We start from the raw sequence: 13,466 nt of genomic DNA, 5'->3' as shown, positions 1-13,466 counted from the left end.
ATATGATCATCTTTACTAACTCTTGACTAGCATGTCATCAACATAGACTTCCATAGTCTTCCCAATAAGATCCTTAAAAATTTTATTCACCAACCTTTGATAGGTGGCTCCTGCATTCTTGAGACCAAACGCCATAACAAGATAACAATAAACACCAAAGTCAGTGATAAATGATACCTTTGGAATGTCATCCTTATGCATTTTGATCTGGTTGTATCCGCTAAACCCATCCATGAAACTCAGCATATCATGTCCAGCGGTGGCATCAATCAAAGTATCAATTCTAGGCAGCGGAAAACAGTCTTTGGGGCATGCATCATTCAGATCGGTGAAGTCTATACACATCCTCCACTTTCCATTAGCCTTCTTCACCATTACAGGGTTTGCTAACCACTCCGGAAATTGAATCTCCTCAATGAAACCAGCCTCTAAGAGCTTTTCCACTTCCTGCTTTATAGCCTCTTGTCTTTCCGGGGCAAAATTTCTTTTCTTTTGTTTCACTGTCTTCTGGCTTGGATCCACGTTTAACTTGTGGGTAATTAACTCCGGGTCTATGCCTGGCATATCAGCTGCTGACCATGCAAACACATCACTATTTTCTTGCAAAAATTTCACTAACTTCCCTCTAAGGGGCTCCTCTAATGTAGCTCCAATGAAAGTCATCCTCTCAGGATTCTTGGATCTAAAGGAACCGAAACCAATTCTTCTGCTGGCCTTCCTCTATTCTCATCATTTTCTCGAACATCCATATCTTCAATAGGAAGAACCTGCCCCCCGACTCCATCTGCCCTCAAAGAGGCCACATAACAGCTTCTAGCCATTTTTTGATCTCCCCTCTCTTCTCCAATCCCGTTTCGGGTGGGAAACTTCATGACTGAATGGTAGGAAGAGGGGACTGCCTTGAAGGCATGTATCCCTGTTCTCCCCATGATAGCATTATAAGTTGAACTAGCCTTTACCACCACAAAATCCAGCATCTGCGTTGCTTGCCTTGGCTCCGTACCTATGGTGGTTGGCAATTTAATTATCCCTTCCACAGGACATTCTACTCCAGCAAATCCATATATCGGCATGTCGGTTGGTGTCAACTGGGAGTCGTTATACCCCATCCTTAGAAAGGTGTCATGGAGCAAGATATCCACAGAAGCACCATTATCCACAAGGACCCTCTTAACCGGGCTATTTCCTATTATCGGCGTTATGACCAGCGGGTCGTCATGGGGAAACTTCACACCCTCTAGGTCGGAATCATCAAAAGCCAATGTTACTTCTGTCCTGGCCCTCTTCGGGGCTTCTCCAACAATATGCATAACCTCTCTAGTATATGCCTTTCTGGAATTTTTGGACAATCCAGCAGCAGTTGGACCTCCAAAGATCGTGTTTATCACAGGCCCTCGAGGTCTCGGCCCTCCATAAATGGTGTTTATAACTGGTCCTCTAGGTTGGGGATTCCGCCCCTGATCATCTTGGTCCCTCCTACGATCTTCAAAGTTCTTCCTTCCATTATTATTTCTGTCTCCTCCATCTCCAATATACTTGTTCAATCTTCCTTTTCGAATCAAAAACTCAATTTCATCTTTCAACTGCCTACACTCATCGGTGTCATGACCAACATCTTTGTGAAACCTGCAATACTTGCCCTTATCTAGCTTGGCGGGATCAGCCTTCAAGGGCTTAGGCCAGCGAATATCTCTGTCTTTCTCAATCTCCATCAAAATCTGACTTCTGGGAGCATTCAGCTTAGCGTATTCAGTGAACTTTTGCCCAGGTCCTCCCTTCTTGGGGGTTGAATCAGGGTTTTGTTCAGTTCTAGGATATTTATCCTTAGCGATATACTCCAAATCAGTTTTTCGTTTCTTGCCTCCAGTGGGCTCATTACTTACTACGGTCTTCCTCATACTTTCTTCAACCTTGATATACTTCCCTGCCCTCTCTTGGAGCTGCAACATGCTCTCAGGGGGTCGTTTAGCCAAAGACATCTTGAAAAACTCATCCCTAGTTCCTTGTTGCAGTGCTATCATGGCTACCTTATCATCAAGGTCTGGGACTTTTAAAGCCTCCTTTGTAAAACGATTTAGGTAATCTCTTAAGGATTCTTTAGCTCCCTGCACAAGACTCATAAGAGATGCTGAACTTTTCTCATGGACTCTTCCACTGATGAATTGCTTAATAAAAGCCTGACTTAATTCTCTGAATGATCCAATAGAATTTGGGGGTAGGCGACTGTACCATCTTTGAGCCATACCCGACAGGGTTTGAGGGAAGGCCCGACATTTTATAGCATCATTCACGGGTTGCAGCAGCAGTGCATTAGAGAATGTCCTAACATGATTAGCGGGGTCTCCCGTGCCATCATAGGCTTTGATAGTGGGCATCTTGAATTTTCTTGAGATATGGGCATTCATTATCTCTTCTGTGAAGGGTGGAGTTGGATCATCAGGATCTCCAAGGGGAAGGAGATTGCTTGGATCAGTTCTTGGGACAGCAGCCCTTCTTCTTACCGGACCATCCAGGTCTATGATAGGAGGAGGATTTCTCCCCCTAGGAGGTATGTGGGGTCTGGTGGCTTGGTGAGCCTCCAAATCACGCCTCAGCCTTTGGATTTCAGCCTCATGAGCCCTGATCTTTTCCTGCACTTCTTGGGGATTCGCCCCTGGGGTGCTTTGGGGGCGTTGCCTTCCATCGGCCATTGGCTCTTTTCCAGGACGCCTCCTTCTCGGGGCTACTTCATCATCCGAAGATTCGGAGTCTCTCTCAGTGTATGGACCAGAAAATTCCCGATCCTCAGGGATAGGATCCAAACCTCGTATATAGGGGGCGACCGCCCTCGTGCTTCGCTTCGCCCAGCATATCCACTTCCTCCAACCTCAGGGTGAAGGGGCATCCCATAAGGGGGGTTAGTAGTAACAATAGTTGAATATTCATACCCGACGGGTCGAGAATTCACAGGTATATGTATTTGTTGAACTTGAGGATTCGTACCTTGAATAGTCGGGGGAGTTGTCCCTTGTGGCTGAGGATGAGTTGCCCCTGTCTGGGCTTCCCCCTGAGTAGATGCATAAGTTGAATGGGGAGGAACCTCCACGGTTGATGAAATCACCTGGGTTGTCTTTGATGGTGTTCCTTCCTCTAGAGCTCCAATTGTTCTCCGTGTTCTCGCCATGGTTGTTGTTGCTTTCCCACAGACGGCGCCAAATGTTATGGATTAAAACTACTATATATAATTGCTGTATTTAATACTAAGGAACGTGAGCTTCGAGGCTCGATTTGACTGCTCTTGTGTTTCGTGACTCAATCTGCCTTAACAAGATGCCTACGTACCTTGCTGATTGCCAAGGATCAAGTCAAAAAACGTAGTTCTGATTTGTGGGGTGAGGCCCCTTATATAGATGTGGGAGTCCTTGAATTGGACTTGGTATAGGAGACTTGGTGGACAAGCCTCTGAATTAGGATAGACTTAGGAGTCCTAGGAAGTAGGAAGCTGATCCCTTATCCTTTTAGGTCCCCTTGAGGCTAATCTATAAGGATTTATATCCTTATCGGGACTCTTCTCAATAGCTGATTTTTCCCTTATTAATTAATTACGAAATTAATTAATAATCAGGGCTTTTGGGCCTTTTTTATTCCGTCAGGCCTGATCTGGTCCATCAGGCTTAACCTTTCTGGTTTGAGTATCATATATCTATTTATTGGGCCTAGCAGCCCACAGCTTGTACAATTAATGCAGTATTTAATTATACAATCATAATTTATTTATCCCTATCATCTGTAAAGAGGCCAAGTTCTTTCCCCATCTCCTTTGTATTTGAACACTAGTCTTTCTGGTAGCTGTCTGTAGGCAGCTATTCCCCTTACTTCCTCCAGCTCATCCAGATAGAGTTCAATGTCTGAAAATTCTTTTATGTCACAGATGTGAACATAATCATCCTTAGAGGCTTGAGGCTTAGGCTTAGGCTTCTGTGTGAATTTGATTGAGGCTTTAGAGGGTGTTGATTTGATTCTTCTTTTCTGCTTCTTTGATGGTGGATAAGAGGTTAGGAAGGTGGGCAATTTGATGGTGTCCCAATCAATTGGTTCCTTCTTGGGAATGATTGTTTCACCATGAATGTTCATGAAGGGGTCAGACACAATGGGTTCAGGAATAGAGGGTAGTGGTTTGGATATTGATTGGGTTTCTTCAGTCTCATCTACCATCTTTCTCTTTGCATTGACCTTCTTTCTGTTCCCTTTCTGCCATTCTTCTCTTCCCTTACTTCTTTCCTCCATATCAGTATCAACCATGTCCCCCATAGCTTCATCTTCACTTTTGTCTTCAATTTCTTTCTGTTCTTCAGCCTGACTTGACTTTAGCTGTTTTTTAAGCTTTGCTTGTGCTCTTTTGTCAGCCTTTAGCTGTTTGGCTTCTTCCTTCAGCCTTCTGGTTTCTTCCCTCTTGGCTATTGAGAATTTGGGATGTCCTTGCAACACACATATGCTCTTTCCCTCTCTGAAGATAATAGCCATGTTCCTCCTTACAGCCACATCCATGGTCTCTTTGAGCTTTGTGATACTTCTACCCAAAAGCCTGTCCTCATCAGCCTTTGGAAGAGGAAAATCCACTTCTTTCAGAGGATTCTTTGTAGAGTCCTTAATGGATCTGTTATTGGGCTTGAGAACCATAGGTTTCAGATCTTTGGAAGAAGTCTCTCCAACCTTATTCCTCCCTACTGGCTTGAGCTCCATGATAATTGATTCCACTTTTGTGCTATGCTTCACAGATTGTGATTGAGAAGTTGTAGAACCAAAAATTTGTTGCATCTTTTCATCAATCTTCTTCCTTTGCTCTTTGACTTGTAATTCAGCTGCTGCTATCTGGATTAGATCAATTCCATCAAGCTTTCCTTTGATTTGAACAATTGGAGAAGTGGTGATGGCAGGAACTAGCACTTGAGAAATTTGAACTGTTGTTGATGGCTCTCCTTCCCCCTCCCCTTTATTCTCCCCCTTTTTGTTATCATCAAGGGTAGGGGTCAAGCCTTGTGCTTTTTCCAGTTGCATGAGTAGATTTGTTTGAGTTTGTTGATTCTGAAGAATAGTGACCATAGAGTCTTCAATGATCTGAACTCTGGTTTCCAATCTGGCCAGTCTCTTGTCAGCATCAGATTCTTTCCTCAGTCTCCCCAACAAATCTTGCATAGTACCATAAGGTATGACTGAATCCAACTTCTCAGCATTGTAGGATTTCAGATCAGCAATGTCCTGTTTGAGCTCATCCACACTTAGATTCTGTTTGAAATGCTGCAACTACAAGAAATGCAGAGATTCCAGATGAGCTTGAAGAATTGCCTTTGTACCAGCATCTGTAGTTTCCTGAAGGGCCTTCTGAATTGTCATGACTTGTCTGACCAAAGTGACACCAAACTCTCCTGGTGTTGATGCTTTTGCCCATGCCCATTCAGGAAGATCTGGAACAGAACTTGGGCCTGCTATTCCCCCTAAGTTCATGCTCTCATCCAAAGAATCAGAGTCATCATCATTAGAATTTACTCCAAATTCTTCAGATGGCTCACCAGCTTGAGAAGGCAGCTTGTTAACAGCAGCTTTGTCTCTGAGAAGAGATTCTGAAGTGTGTACAATGTTTAATGTCTGTTATGCCTCCACATTGCCCTGAGCAGCCAATAATTGATAGGCTGAAACAGGATGAGTAAAAGTGTCAGCATCTAAGGAAATGTTATCAATTACAGCTTTGTAATGTTGCTGAAATTGTCTTTCCTTTTCTGCATCATCCACTTTCATTGACTCACTAGCAATGGCTGGATCCACCCTTATAGCTTCTGTACCTGCCTTTCTCTCATTTTCTCTATTTTCTTGCATCAGGGGCTCCCCCTGGCTCACACACACCCTCACACCCTCACCCTCACCTTCTAAGGTGGCACTCCCCTCACTCACTTTTGCCATGCTGGAAGAAATATCATGCATATGGTGACTCTCAACCTCTCCTTTTGCCTAGGAGCAACCCAGCCTCTCACTCAAAATTTCACTCCCTTCCCTCAAACCTAAAAGTGATTGTACAGTAGCCATGTCCTCTACAGTTGGAATTATTTCTGTTATGGGTGTAGAGACCATCAACGGATAGGGAGTATCCGTTGAAGTGGAAACTGATGGTATCAACGGATAACTGCTGTTAAGCTTATCCGTTGAAGAACAACCACTTGTCAACGGATGAGAGATATCCGTTGAAGAAGGAAAAGATGTAGATATAGAAAGTGACATAATTGTTGAGTCTGTGTGAATTGATTTTAAGTGAGGTAACACAGATTCTTCAACTACATCTGAAAGAATTGGCTGATGATCCAACAAATTATCTAAAAGATGATGATCATCAGGTTTTGAGTGGGGCTCCTCCCTGAGTTTTAATGAGGGAGATTCAGGAATTGATGTGAATATCATATCCACATCCAGAGAGGGTGATGGAGAGTTTGATGATTGGTGTATTTCTATTATGAGAGAATGGGGCTGTGACTCCACATTTGCTGGAATCACATCAAGCTGAATTTGAGAAGGCACAGATACAGGTGGATGTATCTGTGCTGTGTGTGCCCCTTGTGTGGAAACTAGGGTCTTGGCCTTCTTCTTCCTTGAAAAGGCTTTAATTGGTGAATGTGTGGCTTCAGTGTCCCTCCCTCTCTTGTTCTGTGTCCCTGGTTGGGGACTATTTTCAATAGTTACATCCTTTTGGGAGGATGCAACTAGGGATGTGTTAGACTCCTTTTGAACCACCACAGTCTTTTGAGAGACTGTGGCTTGGCTGGCTTGGGTACCACTCACCTCTCCCACCTTATCCTGGGGGGTTTCTTGATGTTCACCCCTCCCCTCACCACTCACACCCTGTTCACTCCCTTCAGGGTTTATGGTAGTTGTTACAACTGTTGTCTTTTGAGAAACAACAGAGGTAGTTTTCTTTGACTTGAGTTTTGAAACTTTAGTTTTGGTGGCTTTGGTAGGAACCTGTTTGGACAAAGACACAGATTCCATGGCCACACTAGAAGGCAAAGAAACAATGGGGTTGGAAATAGTAGGAGTTATAGAAGAGTTTACCTCACTTACCTGTGGTGCATTCATGATTGGCAAATATACCAATGGCACCTGGCTGTTGAGGTTCATTCTCAAAAGATCTGTAAGGACCCTTTTCTCTTGTGCCCAACATTTGAGTTTATTATTCTCATTTGATATAACCAATCCTTCAGTACCATGGTTAGCCAATAACATAAAAAATCTAGCATAGTAGATGTTATGTGGTCTATTAGCTTTGTTACCTAATCTGGAACCTAATTCTAGCATGACACAGTTGCTAAAATTAAAGTACCTATCAAAAACTAGCATATAAAGCATATTAACAAGAGATGAAGTTATGGCATCAAAATTGCTAATCTTCCCAGAGAAAACCTTAATAAAGGCATCTCCAAGAAAACTCCATTCTTTCCTAAGGCCTTTCCTTCTAATGCTACCTAAACTAGAAGAATCAAAAGCATAGCCTATGGAATCTAACATAGCAGATACATCTTTATCAGTGTGTGGTGTCATGGCATTATTCTCAGGCAACTTAAAGCAAGACTGTATATCATCACAGTTAATGCAATAATTCTTACCTTTGAGAGAGAAGGCAATAGTCATATCTGTGGAGTTGAACTCTGCAGTTGTCCAAATCTCCTCAATCACCTCACAATAGATGGTTGGGGCTTCCAGCATTGCATAGCTCAGTTTGCAGTTTTTGATGAAGTCCATCATCTTGTGATAATCAGAATGGGCTTCATTCTTTTCAACCAAGGCTACGAAATTATTCTTTTCATAAACAAATCCTGTTTGAGACATAATTTTGACTACTGGTGCCATTGTTGTGAGGAGAGGTTGCAGAGAAAAACTTGAGAATTTTGGGAGAGAAGGAGAATGAAAATTGCAAGAAAGCGTAAAGTGAAAATAAGAGTTCAATGGGCTTTTATACTTTCTTGAATTAAAACGTAAATAAAATGATACTTTTGAGTAAATTACAGCCGTTCAAGAATAAATAAAACTGTAGAAATTCTAAACTGCCTTTAAAATAAATATATACAACAGTGTATATCTGTATCAACGGTTAAGTAAAGAAATCAACGGCTGTGACTTACTGAAAGTAACTGATGTGACACTTCAACGGATAAGGTAAATAGTTATCTGTTGATGATCAACACTATTTTATCCGTTGAGGGATAAAATTACCAGAAATGTATTTGTCTTTCAACGGATAATGAACATCCGTTGATAGAACAATTTTGGCTTTCAACGGATAGGGAATATCCGTTGATAAGATAAGTTTTACTAAAAGCCAACTTTGTTCTTGCAGCAAATTCATTTCAGGCTTCAAAGCAGATTATATAGAGGACATAAATTTATGAATAATTAAGCATACCTAGCTCACTTACTAATCTTGTGAATGTTGATTCATCAAGTGGCTTGGTAAATATGTCTGCAATCTGCTTTTCACTTGGAACAAAATGAAGTTCCACTGTACCTTTCATCACATGTTCCCTAATGAAGTGGTACTTGATGTCAATGTACTTGGTTCTTGAGTGCTGCACTGGATTCTCAGTAATGGCAATGGCACTTGTGTTGTCACAGAATATTGGAATTTTGTCAACAGTCAAACTATAGTCAAATAGCTGATTCCTCATCCATAGTATCTGTGCATAGCAACTACCAGCAGCAATGTACTCAGCTTCAGCTGTTGATGTAGAAACAAAATTTTGCTTCTTGCTGAACCATGACACAAGCTTGTTCTCTAGAAATTGACAGGTGCCAGTTATGCTTTTCCTGTCTATTTTACAGCCTGCATAATCTGCATCTGAGTAGCCAATTAGATCAAAACCAGACTCTCTAGGGTACCAAATTCCTAGATTTGGAGTCCCTTTGAGATATCTGAAGATTCTTTTAATAGCCACTAAGTGAGATTCTTTAGGGTCTGCTTGAAATCTAGCACAGAGACATGTAGAAAACATTATATCAGGTCTACTAGCAGTTAAATATAAAAGTGAGCCAACCATGCCTCTATAACTTGAAATATCCACAGACGTTTCAGCCTTGTTTAATTCAAGCTTGGTGGCAGTGGCCATGGGAGTTTTTGCAGATGAACAATCCATTAAGTCAAACTTCTTTAAAAGATCATAAATGTATTTAGTTTGACTAATGAAAATTCCATCACTAACTTGTTTAACTTGTAAACCAAGAAAATAAGTTAGCTCTCCCATCATGCTCATTTCATATTTACTTTGCATTAACTTAGCAAACTTTTTACAAAGCTTATCATCTGTAGATCCAAATATAATATCATCTACATAAATTTGAACAAGTATTTTAGAGCCATTAACATTTCTAAAGAAGAGAGTTTTGTCAACAGTACCTCTTGTGAAGTGATTATCTAGAAGGAATTTTGACAAAGTCTCATACCAGGCTCTAGGTGCTTGCTTTAGTCCATAGAGTGCTTTCAACAGATAATACACATAGTCTAGAAAGTTTGGATCTTCAAATCCTGGAGGTTGGCTTACATAAACTTCTTCCTCCAATTCCCCATTTAGAAATGCACTCTTGACATCCATTTGATAGACTTTGAAATTGGCATGGGCTGCATAGGCTAGAAAGATTCTGATGGCCTCAAGTCTGGCAACTGGAGCAAATGTTTCATCAAAATCTATCCCTTCTTATTGAGAATAGCCTTTAGCAACCAATCTGGCTTTATTCCTTATGACAATGCCATTTTCATCCATCTTGTTTCTGAATACCCATTTTGTGTCAATAGAACTCTTGTTCTTTGGCTTGGGTACCAGCTTCCATACTTTGTTCCTTTCAAATTGGTTTAGCTCCTCTTGCATTGCTAAAATCCAATCTGGATCCAATAGAGCTTCTTTCACTCTCTTAGGTTCCTCCTGTGATAGAAAGCTACTATACAGACATTCATCTTGAGTAGCCCTTCTAGTTTGCACTTTAGATGTAGCATCACCAATGATCAGTTCAAAAGGGTGATTCTTGGTCCATTTCCTTTGAGGTGGTAGATTAGCTCTAGATGAGGTTGCCTCAGTATTGTCATGATGTGAGATAAAATGTTGATTGGTTGAAACTCCCCCTGAGTTGCTGATCCTTTGAAAGGAATTGGGAGCTCTATCAACTGATAAAGTGAATTAATTATCCGTTGACAGACTGTGATCAACGGATGCTTCATTATGAACTTCAACGGATGATGCACTTTGTCTTTCAACGGATGCTGCATTGCTTCTTTCAACGGATGCTGAATTATGACTTTCAACGGATGCAGCATTCTGTGCATTATCCAAAGGCAGATTCTGAATTCTTCTTGAGTTGCCTTCTTCATCATTCTCATCTTCACTATCATCACAATATATCTCAATGTTGTCAAATTTGAGTCCTTCATGATGTCCCTCATCTGTTAGTCCATCAATCTTTTTATCATCAAACACAACATGCACAGATTCCATGATAATGTTGGTTCTTTGATTGTAGACCCTATATAATTTTCCAGCAGAATAACCAACAAATATTCCTTCATCAGCCTTTGCATCAAACTTTCCTTTGTGATCAGATTGATTCCTTAAGATGTAGCATTTGCAACCAAAGACATGCAGAAAGTTTAAAGTTGGTTTTCTTCTCTTGAATAATTGATAGGGAGTCATGCCTTTTGCCTGATTGATTAGAGAAATATTCTGAGTGTAACATGCACAGTTAATAGCCTCAGCCCAAAAGTAAGTTGGGAGTTTTGACTCTTCAAGCATTGTCCTTGCAGCTTCAATTAGTGATCTGTTCTTCCTTTCCACCACACCATTTTGTTGTGGGGTCCTTGGAGCTGAGAACTCATGCATGATCCCATTTTCTTCACAGAACAAATTCATGGTTGAATTCTTGAACTCAGTTCCATTGTCACTCTTAATATTCCTTACTTTGAAATCAGGATGATTGTTGACTTGCTTGATATGATTGATAATGATTTCACTAGCTTCATCCTTTGATCCAAGAAAATAGACCCATGAAAACTTAGAGAAATCATCAACAATCACTAGGCAATATCTTTTCCTTGAAATTGACAATACATTGACTGGTCCAAAAAGATCCATGTGTAGCAGTTGTAATGGTTCATCAATTGCAGATTTAAGCTTCTTACTGAATGATACTTTCTTTTGCTTTCCTTTCTGACAAGCATCACACAGTCCATCCCTTGTGAATTCCACTAGAGGCATTCCTCTAACTAAGTCCTTTTTGACTAAATCATTCTTTGTCTTGAAATTCAAATGGGACAGCTTCTTATGCCATAGCCAACTTTCAACTGCACTTGCTTTGCTGAAAAGACAAGTAATGGATTCTGCATCTATAGAGTTGAAGTCAGCTAGGTACACATTTCCTTTTCTAACTCCAGTTAGAACCACTTTATTGTCCTTCTTACTTGTGACAATACATGCTTCAGAATTGAAGGAAACAGTATTCCCTCTGTCACATAGTTGACTGATGCTCAATAAGTTGTGTTTGAGACCATCAACCAATGCAACTTCATCAATGATGACATTTTCTTTTGAAATCAAGCCATATCCCATAGTGAATCCTTTGCTGTCATCTCCAAAGGTTATGCTAGGGCCAGCTCTCTCCTTAAACTCTATGAGCAGGGTGAAATCTCCTGTCATGTGTCTTAAACAGCCACTGTCCAAGTACCATAGATTCCTTTTTTTTACCTGCACACAACAAAATCAATCAAGTTGATTTTGGTACCCAATTTTCCTTGGGTCCAGCCTTGTTAGTCTTTTTCCTAGACTTCATTCCTCCTGCATCTTATGACTTAGGTAACATTGGGTCAACCTTGATCTCAGATATGGTTGGTTGAAGTGTAGGGTTAGTCAAAGAATCACTTAGCACATTTGATTGAATTTGATAAGGCATGGATTGTGCAAACATGTTATTCCACATAGGCATATTGTATGGCATTTGAGGCATACTAAATGCAGTAAAATAAGGATTATTAATATATGGCATGTTTGCAAAATGTGCATGGGGATTCTGATGAGACATAATAGGCATAGCATGCAGAGGTGACATAGACATGTTAGGCATGTAGGGATTTGAAGGCATGAGAGCATTTTTAACAGATTTGCAATTATCAGATAGGTGATTAACACTTTTACAATGCACACAGCTTTTTCTAGGAGCATACCTATCAGGTGTGTAATTGTTATGTTTATTAATCCCTACCTTCCCATTTCTTTTAGATTTTCTTTTAATTTCCTTCTTATCCTCAACCATCTTAAGCCTATTTTTCAGCTAATCCAAAGTCATGTGTCCTATATTCACCTTACTGGCATCTTTGGATGTGCTAGCTCCTTCTTTGACAAAGTTCTTGAGAGTTGAATCATTCTTCTTATTAAGGTTTTTATTTTTAAAATTACTTGCCTGTTTTAATTGATGAGCCTTCAACGGATGCTCCTTTTCTTCCTTCAACGGATAACTTTCATCATCCGTTGATTCCACATCCGTTGACAATCCATCAATTAATTCTAACTCCTTTTTGTTTTTCTTCCAGGCATCCTCACAGAATGATTCAATTCCCTGAACCTTGGCAATTTGAACACTAACATCCCTAGATGTTTTCCAGACCTTGATTACCTCTTGCTCACTTTCTAACTATTTAGAAAGAATTTCTACTTTCTTAACAGCTTCTTCTAGTTCACTCTCAACAGTCAAGCATTTAAGTTTAATCTTTTCAAGCTCAATTACCTGATTCTCTAACACAGCATTCCTATCACTTAAAAACACATTATTCTCTTTGATCCTAGTGTTTTCATTAGCTAGTGATTTAAGGGAAACACGCAAATGATATAATTCATTGGACATGTCATTTATGGCTTCATTGCATTCATGTTTAGAAAGCTGAGAGAGATCAGTAGTAATTACCTGGTTGCTTGATGAACTAGTTTCATTTTCATCAGAATTAGCCATCAGGGCTAGGTTGACATATTCCACATCATCATCTTCATTGACCCCATCTGCTGCCCAATCATCTTGAGTGAGAAAAGCTCTTTCCTTTTGTTTGAGCAAATCAAAATACTTCTTTTTGTAATCAACTTGCTCAAATTTCTTTTTATCAGAGGTTGGCTTCCTACACTCACTTGCAAAGTGTCCACTCATGCCACAGTTATAACATTTGAACTTGGATTTGTCCACCATGTTTTTGTTTGGCTTAGTGAATTTTGTATTTTTCCTGAACTTCATCTTTGCAAACCTCCTGGACAGAAAAGCCAGATGTTCATCAATATCATCAAAGTCATCCTAATTGGAATTGTCTTCATCCTCAGCTACTTGCTTTTTACCCTTGCTTGATTCTGATTTGCTTGTGCCAATTTTGAGACTTGGCATTGTCTTTTCTTCATTCCTGGCTTCAACCTTCTCACTATCAGCTACAA

This window comes from Apium graveolens, chromosome 7 (assembly GCF_009905375.1).
Source record: "Apium graveolens cultivar Ventura chromosome 7, ASM990537v1, whole genome shotgun sequence".
Classification (NCBI taxonomy): Eukaryota; Viridiplantae; Streptophyta; class Magnoliopsida; order Apiales; family Apiaceae; genus Apium; species Apium graveolens.
This window is presented reverse-complemented; position numbering follows the sequence as displayed.